This window comes from Coturnix japonica, chromosome 18 (assembly GCF_001577835.2).
Source record: "Coturnix japonica isolate 7356 chromosome 18, Coturnix japonica 2.1, whole genome shotgun sequence".
Classification (NCBI taxonomy): Eukaryota; Metazoa; Chordata; class Aves; order Galliformes; family Phasianidae; genus Coturnix; species Coturnix japonica.
The window spans coordinates 6,458,563-6,468,115 of record NC_029533.1 but is presented as its reverse complement, the minus strand read 5'-3'; the positions used below and the strand labels follow the sequence as shown (position 1 = coordinate 6,468,115).

At 47.8% G+C, this 9,553-nt stretch overlaps 1 protein-coding gene across 4 annotated transcripts in view; it reads left to right on the top strand.

Annotated features, from left to right (window-relative positions):
- The first annotated feature begins 2,055 nt into the window (after window positions 1-2,055).
- The window catches only part of ARSG (arylsulfatase G), a 36,980-nt gene continuing 29,482 nt past the window's right edge, over window positions 2,056-9,553 (top strand). For 2 of the 4 annotated variants that reach the window (XM_015879747.2, XM_015879742.2), the window contains exons 1-2: window positions 2,056-2,160; window positions 2,720-2,849. The gene's annotated coding sequence lies outside the window, so the exon portion shown is untranslated. Of the gene's footprint in view, window positions 2,627-2,719; window positions 2,850-9,553 lie in introns of all 4 variants that reach the window. The other 2 variants (XM_015879743.2, XM_015879744.2) reach the window with 2 other exon arrangements.

Below are 9,553 nucleotides of genomic sequence, written 5' to 3'. Positions count from 1 at the left end.
TGAAAGCTGCTGTGGCAGAGTTGAAATCCTTACACGTGAATTCAGTAAATGAGCTGTGATGACTTGAAGATAAGGAACTGTACACTTGACCATAACACAGTGTTCAGTGTAGTCGACCTTGTATCTTGTCAGCATAGAAGATGCTGCCCTCCCAGGCCTCTTCTCATTGATAGGCAGCAAGACTTACATCCAAAATCCTTACAGCCTTGCTGGATTTCCATTTCCCTCCCCTATCCAGTATCAGAGGTCTGATGTCTCTGAGCCATGCTAAAGGTTCTGCCCTGTGTTCTCTAGTTCTTGTTGGCCACAGCCTGGAAGACAGGCAACTTTTCGTACGTAAAAGAAAGCTGCTTCTTTCTCAGACTCAAAAGGGGAAATGGTAGAGGAAGAAAAGGGTGTATATCGTAACACTGAAACTCCCTCACACAGACTTGAGATGATGAATGACTGTTTCCATACTGATCATATACCATGCGAGTGACGTTTGTGGCATGACACCAGCCCTGAGTAATTAATGGCCAGCAACTCACATCATGCTGTTAAGTCAGTCAGCACTTCCAGAATTAGTATGTGTGCTCATCAGCCCTGATACCAGGCTTGACCTGGAGTGCTCTGTGTACCTGCAGTCTTTGCTTGGGAATGGTTTTGAGCTTTCATAAAAAGAAGAGGCAATATCTATAAATGATGCAGACCTTTATGGGGTTGCCTACGTGTTCAACACAGCCACCATTCAAAGAGTTAATGTTAGGATTTGCAGGGGAGCTAGCTGAGCAAGGCCTCAGCAGTGACACCTTTTTAGCTCATGTCTGACATTTGCAAAAAACAACTGCCTAAAATTAAGGGGAAAACTTCCTCTTCTTCACGCAGATGACCCAAGCAGACTGTCTTTCACCCTCTCTCCCTTCCCCCACTTACAAAATGTTGAGGAGAAAAGGGGATGTGATTCAGACCAGGCGCAGCAAAGCGATGGGTGTTAGAGCTGCTGCCTTCAGCAACCTGCAGCAGATCCTTTGTTCCAAGTGTTGCCATTCGTTGTGCTTGTAAGGAAACACAGTGCATAATCATCCCTACTATCTTTTATTTGTGGATGCCAGCAAGGCAAGGGAACATCTTTTCAATGGATGAACGTCAGCAGCAAGTCACCCTGTCTGTTTCTTTGTCAAGTCAAAGCACTGACACAGATTTCCTCCTTCAGAAAGGAAGCCCCATTTTCCTGCAAGAATAGGACAAACACATGGAGAGCATTTGTACCTGTGATGTGCAAATTCATTGTCAAAAGTAGCTCCTCACTAAGAGCCTAGCAAGGTAGAATGTTTTATATTTCCCTCTTGACAGAAGCAGGGATTGAATATGTAAGCACCTGGCTGACATCCAATCCTTTAGCTGGAGCCAGGCTTGATTTTCCTTGTCTCTGTGCCCTGTATCATTTACTTGCAGCCTCACACCTTCACTTACACCTTTGGCTTCCCTTGCTGTTGGAGGTCAGGGCCATGCAGCTTTCCTTAGATCAGAGCTACTGCCCATGTTTAAGCAGTGTTTGTAGCACTCTGTTCCCACGTCTCACTCAGCACAGGTAAACCCGGCTCTTAATGCCAAGTCTGCAAAACAGGTCGGAGCTGAAATCATTGCCACGAGCAACAGCAGATCCGCAACACACAACTGGTTCGACATAAATGGTCGGATTGTTTACTGCTCCCAACCCTGTCCAACCCTGTTGTATCCATCTGAACCACCCCATCTCAGAGGGGCAGAGGGAGCAGTGCTGAGATCCGAGCACAGGGCTAGATTGCAGGAACCATCTGAGCACTAAATATAGCAGCTGTGCTAAGTCAGCAGCGCCGCGCAGAGCAGATAACATCCTGCACCAGGACGGAGCTGAGAGGTGTGTGAACTTAAATCCCCATCTTGGCACTGTGCTTCTCAGATGTCTGGGAGAATGAAAACAGCAAGAAACCAACAACAGAGCACAGCAGCTTCTACTCCGTGCGGAGAAACCCATCCGACGGGTCCATGCAGCGCAGGGATCACCATCTTCAGCGCGGAGGCGGAGGAAGGGGCGGAGGGTCGGGCGGTACCGGGGGCGGCTCCAGCCACGGTGGGGCCTTTTCCTGCCGCAGGGTTGTCCCGTGTCGGTCACCGTTTGCAGATCCGGGTCTGCAGGTCCGTTCCTCGCTGCACGAACAGGAGCGATTTTGTTTCGGGTAGTACATCAGAAGTTCTTCATTTAGTTACGGTCCGTGTGACGCCCGGACTGGTGCTGATAAGTTGCAGTGTATTTGTTCTAGCATTTGCCTCGTTGTCTGCACAACTGTGGACTGCGTTAATAAAATACGCTCCTCTCTCTCACACGGACGTGTAAAGCGAGTAATTGTGCTCCTGCCGTCAGTACGTGCTGCAAAGCAATCCCCAAGTGCAATAGGGCAGCTACTGCACGGCTATGTTGTCGAGCCTACTCTTAATATCCATAGGGCCAAGAAGACTTTGCCCCCTGGTAATCAGCACTAGATTCAAGCATCTGCATTCCTTACTGTCCTTTCTGTGAACAAAAACCAAAACCAACCAAACCAAACCACCTCAGCTGCTTTGTCTGGAGGCCCAGGCTGTCCTACTTAGTAAAAATAACCCTGTATGTTCACGCCTTTTCTCTGTATTTCCTCTTGTTTCCTGAAAATAGCCTTTCTCATCAATGGTTATTTGCTTATTTGTTTGTTTTTCCCAGGGGGCCTCTTGTAATACCTGTAGAAGAGAAGACCAGGAGATGCTTTTTGTCCTGTGGGGGTAGACTGTGCTACACCTCCATCCAGCTGAGCCTTGGGATGTCCTCTTTGACCAGGCTTCTATGACAGCAGGTACCGTGTCTTACAGCAATGACTCTGTGTGCCTTGAAAACTCAGATGACTTTCAAAATAGAAACAGCTTCAGTCGGATGTGATGATGTTTTCCCTTCCAAAACAGAATTGTTTTGTTCTATTCTAATAACACAAAACCATCACGTTCTGTTTGCTGTGGAAGGTGAGCAGGGTTACTGCTTTTTAGTTTGTTTGATGGCTGTATGATAGAAGGTGGATATATTGCCAATTAATTGCTCTCTAATCGTTGCAAAAGGTGTGCACACGAGTGGCATTGATTCACTGTGCTGCTCAGACACCCTTTCTGCTGCTGAGTTTCCTATGCAAATAAAACCAAGAGGGGAGTTCCTAACACACTCTGGCTGCCCTGTAGCCCAGCAGCGTGTTTATTACATACTAAAAACTTCATGACATGTGAGTGATGGGGTGTAAGTCTGATACAGTCCCAGTGACCTGTGCCACATACAGAGCGTGGGTTGCCCCACTGGTCATAGCATAGCACTGATATGTGAACTGTGCCAGTCATAAATACGCTCTTTGGCCTTTCCCTGATAAAGCTTTAAAGCATCAGGCTTTGCGAGAGGCGTCACGCTCAAACAATCCGATTTGCATAGTGACGGGTTGTGTGGGTAAGGACGGCAACAACTCCAACGTGACTTCAGTGCCTCAAAAATACCGTATAAAGAGCTGAAAGCATCGCTTTGCCACCCTGGATCCCCCAGCAGAGGGAACCAACGGGCTGCGCAGCACCGCTCGGCCCCGGCTCCGAGCTGTGCCCCAGCGGGGGGGGGGGAGCACATATTGCGGTGGGTGCTGTCAATAGAAAGGAGCGAGGAAGGTGAGGAGGTGTAGAGAGGAAAGTTTACATAACGCAGGCTGTGCCGACTCATGACACTGGGCGGGTTTTTGGACTGTACCAGTGCTGCAATGTGTGCTGCAGGGCTATGGGCACCTGGGGAGCTCAGATAGCTGTCCTCTATGCTGTGCCCAGCTTGCAGGTGTGAGCTGCAGTGTGCTGCACAGAAGGCTGTCAGGTCTGGGCAGTGCCAGAAGCCAATAGCCAAAGTGTTCTTTCTTCTCCTTTAGCAGCTGTGCTGTTGGCACCCTGCTGCAGAGCTATTGCTGCTCACCCACCTGCATCCCAGTGCCATCACCTGCTGCCCTGCACAGCTTGTACAGCAGGACATGAATACCAGTATGGTGTCTTCAAAACTGTTATCAGCCATTCCCATGGCCTCATAAGGTCAGAGTATCAGGAGCAGAGCACTGCTGCCAGGGCAGCCTGGTGGGTTCACCTATGTCTGGGAAGTGCCATGGGAATTGGCAGCCCAGAGCACAAACCCTGCTTGGGAACTGCCACCTCACCCCTGAGATGTGATTACACCATCAGTGTGTACCACTCAGCCTGTTTGAACATCCCCACACTGTGAATTTCACAACCCCTGAGTTAGTTTTTGTTTCAGCTGTTGCTGTAGATACTGTCGCTTCTGCCTCTGCGCGGCTTCTTGTTTTTCTCATCTTTCTACAGTCTAAAGAACTAAGGGAGCATGTAGGTTTAGGGTTTCAAAAGGAAGCTGTGGTCTGAGACGTGCAAAGAAATGTCAGTGGTAGAGAGTTATACTTGTGGTTAGAAACAAACTGTTTATTTGTTTTGCTAACAAGAAGCAGGTGTTGCTGGGGCACTTGGGGAGAGAGGAAAGAGGGTTCTGCTGCATACAGGGGCTGAAGACCTCCTAGGTAGCAATAACCCTACTTCTATTAAGAGCATAGAGCAGAATGCAATGATGAGAAAATGACTCTCAAGTCTTTGCTCTTCCAGCATTCAGGTTCAAATCTTCCAGCTTTCTTTTTTAGTGTTGTCTGTTTATGGTCAAGGCCTCATTGTGGTGGGCAGGACCCAGCACCTCCATTGAGACTTGCTCCCCAAAGCCCCTAGAAGTGTTCAAGGAGAGCCACAGGTGGTTCCCAGCACATTTTGATGTGATATAGGGCTGAAGCATAAAGAAGAAGCAGGCAAAAGAAGCATAGGGTTAATACAGACAAACTCAGGTATTTAAAGGGTTACTTTCCATCATTTACTACAAACTATTTTAAAATTTACTGCGTGATGAGAATCTACCAGTGCATTAAAAATTCTTCTCTGAAAAGCTCATGTTTGTATCATCTCTTGGCTGACGCTGGTTGCTAACAGGATGCTGCACTGTTTGGTCTCTGCTGATGCCGCCTGTATCCAGGAATGTTTGTCTTCATCACAGTTGAACACTTGGTTTATAAATAGGGTCTGGGGTGTGCTGCCTTACACACAGCTGCGGGAGATTCTTGTGCTGTTTAATATTTCACTTACTGTAAGGCTGGTGCTAAGGCTGCAGGAATTAGGTGAAATGCAGGTGAAAGGCAGCGGTGACTGAAGAGCTGCTTCACTCTGTCCACTCTGGGGGCAGTGCTGTCCTCCAGCAGAGCCTGTGTTGTTATCATGCCCTGTCCTTAGCACTGCATTACAGGTTCACAGCTTTAATTGGCACTTCACGTGAAAGGTTTAATTTCCTGTGTCGGGGGGGATTATTTCTAATTAACGTTACCAGGATGTGGTCAGCCTTTCATTTTGCTTTACATCACCTAGGCGGGATATTTCCTCATCTTTCCTGGTAACTTGACTCACTCATCCCAGGACCCCATTCCAGGCTGGCAGGTGAGAGTTCCCACTGGGCATCATTTTCAGGATTAATCTGGTGCACAGATCTACTCCCTTCCTGCTCTCACACACTGAGAGCAATTAATTTCTCTGAAGCGTGTAAATTATCTGCTATTCTTCCAATGAGAAAGCACGCAACAAATTGCACCTCTGTATATAAATAGCATTTTGAAATAGAAACAGGCGTCCTGATATTTATTGTCATCGCTTTTACATAGAAACAAATTGATCTTATAAAAATAAATCATTTCTGTTCAGTTATCGCTTTACATGCACTTTTAGCTGACCAGCTTGGCCCACTCTTGAATTCTTCTGTCTTATTCAAGGCTGTGTAAAATAGATGGAAGAAAAATCTTAGAGGTGCGAAGCTGTCGCTGTAGAGCTGGGAAGGACGGGGGCAGCTTCAGTGAAAACCTTTTACAAACCAAAGATCGAATGTGGTTTTGTATTTAAAAATTGAGGCGATGTGTTTGCACCAGGACTTCTGCAATTGTTGTAAAGGGAGTTGGTTTCCAAGTTCTCTGTGACCTCTTGGTTGTGATATTGAAAGATATACAGGGCTCAGACTCCTCACTAGCTGGGGCAAACAGCCAGTGAATGGGAGACTCTTGTCTTTCCAGGTACTGTTTATTAACATGTTTTACTTCTGGCAGAGCATGGGGAGTTGTGCTGAGTCACTGAAGGAGGACAAGTCTTGCAAGGACCCAGTGGCTCCCCTTTAGGTGGACATGGGGGGGAGCTTTTCTGTTGCAGAATTGCTGCAGTCAGAGCTTTTGAGCTCACAGACAGAGGTGTGCAGTGCTCCTGTAGGACTCCGAGGCCAAGAGGACTGAAGTATTGCAGGCAGCTCTGTGCTGGGTTTTGCTTCTGGGTCTTTCCGATGATGCATGGGAGGGGTCTGGCTTTTCCTGGAGGCACAAAACCAACCTGATCTGCCTGGTGAGAGCAGCTGACAGCAGCGATCCAGCCCTGCCTCACGTCACCAATAGTGCCCGTGGGGCTGTTCCTCAGAGTGGCTGCTACTGATAAGCTGTTGTTGATACAGCCTGGGGTGCATGAGGGAGGGAGATACAAGTGCAGGCAGCGTTTTGGTGACTAATGTGTTGTGGTGAGGGTGAGCTCAGAGCCTGAAGGCCTGGACTATTGCAGGAGGAGGGTGAGGGATGTTTCCCAGCAGGCAGGGAGCCTTGCAGTGTTTGGGAAGGGGCAGGGTGCTCAGCTCCTAGCAGGGCATGGGCCTCCTGCTCCCTGTGTGTTGCCCAATGCCAGGTTTCTTGGCATGCATGATGCAGAGTTCAGCAAAAGCTGGCTTGTAGCACACAGCTGCCTTTGTAGAGCAGAGGAATCCTGCAGTGGGTGCACCCCAACCTGAGCTCAGCCTTTGCTGCTGGATCCTGCCCTGCTCTCCTGTGTGCAAACCAAGCAGTTTCTTCGCTTACACCTGCTGCTAGCTTTCTAGAATGCAGAGTGCAGCATTTACTGAGCTAGATCCTGGCTGCCAGTGCTGAGTCGTGAATAACAAGTGCCCATGAGAACTGAGGTGTCCCCAAAGCACTGCTGTCTGCAGCCAGGGTATGCTGACACCAACAGAGAGAAGCTGGCATGTGAGGGGAAGGTTTAAAGTGATTTTGCTCATATGTTGCGGCTGGAAGTGGCTGAAACTCAAACTGGCCTCAGCTGTGGATTTGTCCAAGGGACAGTGTCAGAATCAAACCATGCCAGAGGGTCTTTGGATCATTCTGCAGCAGATTATCTCCGTGCTGGTGAGCCCTCACCTGGAGCACTGCGTCTAAATGTAGCATCCTAGCGCAGGAGAGACACTGATAACCAAATGGCTTGCTGTTCAGATTGTGGTAACTTCACATTCCCTCTGCTAACTTGTTCTGGTGCTCAAAGCAATTGGGGGCATGGTGAGGGGTGCCAGGATCTGGCACAAGCTCCCAGTGATGCTCACAGTGCCCACAGGCTGAGCAGCCCACAGCAAGCAGCCGGCAGCAGCTCAAGGAGCAAAAGCTGTTCAGAGCCTTAGTGAAAGCTTTGACAAAAAGGAAGCAGGGGGAACTATTGTCTTGTTGGCCTCCTTCTCATAATGTCTGCGTGTAATAAGTCTTTTGGTTACGCTTGTGGCTTCTGTGACAAAGCAGTGATTTAGGGGGCTGTCTTTACAGAGGCAGAGCTTCTCACACAGGCCAAAATGCTGGTGAGTAATATTTTACCACAAATTGTCGTAACTGGGGCTTGACAACTGCTGTAGGAAAGAGGGTGGGGGGTTATATTTGATTTATTGCATGACTTGCTGCAATTTGCAGGGGAAGAAAAAAAGAGCTTTATGCTAGCACAGGCCATGGGTTTGCACATCTTGCAAATAAAAGTCTGTGCGAGTGCACTGGGGAGGGAAAAATTGTGTATATCTCTGCCAGGAACCCCGGAGTTTGCTTGGACCCATAGGAGGTACATAAACTTCAGCTGAAAACATGGTTGTTTAATTGAGAGCATCTTTGGATGCCTCCTGCAGCAGCACTACACTAGAGGGAACCGTTCCCTCTCCAGCCCAGCCCAGTGTCCCCAGGCCCCTGGGTCTGTGCTCACAGTGCTGATGGGCACATTTCTGTGCAGAGCATCTCTGGCCAAAGAGAAACACGTGCTCTCGGTGTGGCTTTCCAGTGCAAAGGAGGGGTTCTGCCTTTCAGTGGTACCCAGTGGTCACCAAGGAGAAAGTAGTTCCTCTGAAAACAGTGCTTTCTCTTTGTTGCTCTTTAAACAACGCCAGCAGTTACACGAGCCTTTCTAAAACTGAACTCTGAGACATCTTCAGGGTGAGTTCTAAGGAGGGGGAAAGATTGCTTTTTGTGCTTGCATCACTGAAAATTCAGGTCATGTTTACTATGGGCAGCTGGAAAACAATGATCTCACATGCTAACAACTAACATCTGAAGGGAATCATTAAAACACTTGTGTTGTTTTGTAAGCACCTACTTCACTTCTTTTTGGGTTCATTGGTATTTTTTTTTCCCCAAAACCAGTTTAGCTGTTAAACAAGTGGTGTTTGTCCCTCTGTGTACCTGATGTTAGCTCATCTAAAACGAGTGACAAATGCCAACAGGTTCTGTTCCCTTTAGTTTTCAATGGGGGAAAAGAAAGGGGCTTTCTTTATAAAGACCTCTATCTATCTCCCCCAAACAAGGAACAAGGCAGCTTTCTGCTTTAAGATGGACAGACACCTATGGTTGGCATTTTGTGCCCTCTGCAAGCTGCCCTTGTATAATTTCCTGTGCTTACATCTGGTTGGCATTGCCCTCATTGGCAAGATGGCTACAGAGCTCATACAATCCCTTCTGAAGGGACTGTGGAGGCTTGCAGAACCGAGCTCTTCTGTCCCACGCTGTCCTCCTATTTACTGCTTCAAATTAGATATACAGTTACTGAGCAGAAGTGTTTTTATCCTGTTTTATTCTGGCATTAATGCCTTCAGACCAGGATAACAGAGGAGGGTCATGGACCATTAATTTAAACCAGGTGGGAAGAATTACTCAAACTTGTGTGCTGGGAGACATGTGATAGTATTACAGCTTTATGTGCTCTTATAACTAAGTACAGGAGCAGCGTGCAGCCTTTGTGAAGCTCTTCTGTTGTTCTTTTGTGGATGTTGTTGCAAATAATGTTTGCTTGCTGCTGTAACTGAGCCAGATCTGGAGACTGATGAGCTTCCTGGCACTCTGATATTTGTGCTGTCTGCCCTGCTTGCACACATCATCATCTCTGCTCCAGGACTTTTGCAACTGGAATGAAAGCAAATTGCAATTAATGTGTATCAGTGGTGTGATGAGTCTTTCAGCGAGTACTTAATTTGCAAGGACTTAATTGAATATATGCACCCATATTTGGATTGATGCGGCACAGTTGTAGCACTGTTAGCAGGGGCTGGTGATTCTGGGAGTTACAGACTGAGTGAGGGAGGACATCATCTCAACTGGTATCAAGAGGAGGGAGGTTTGAGGGGGAGAAAATTGTC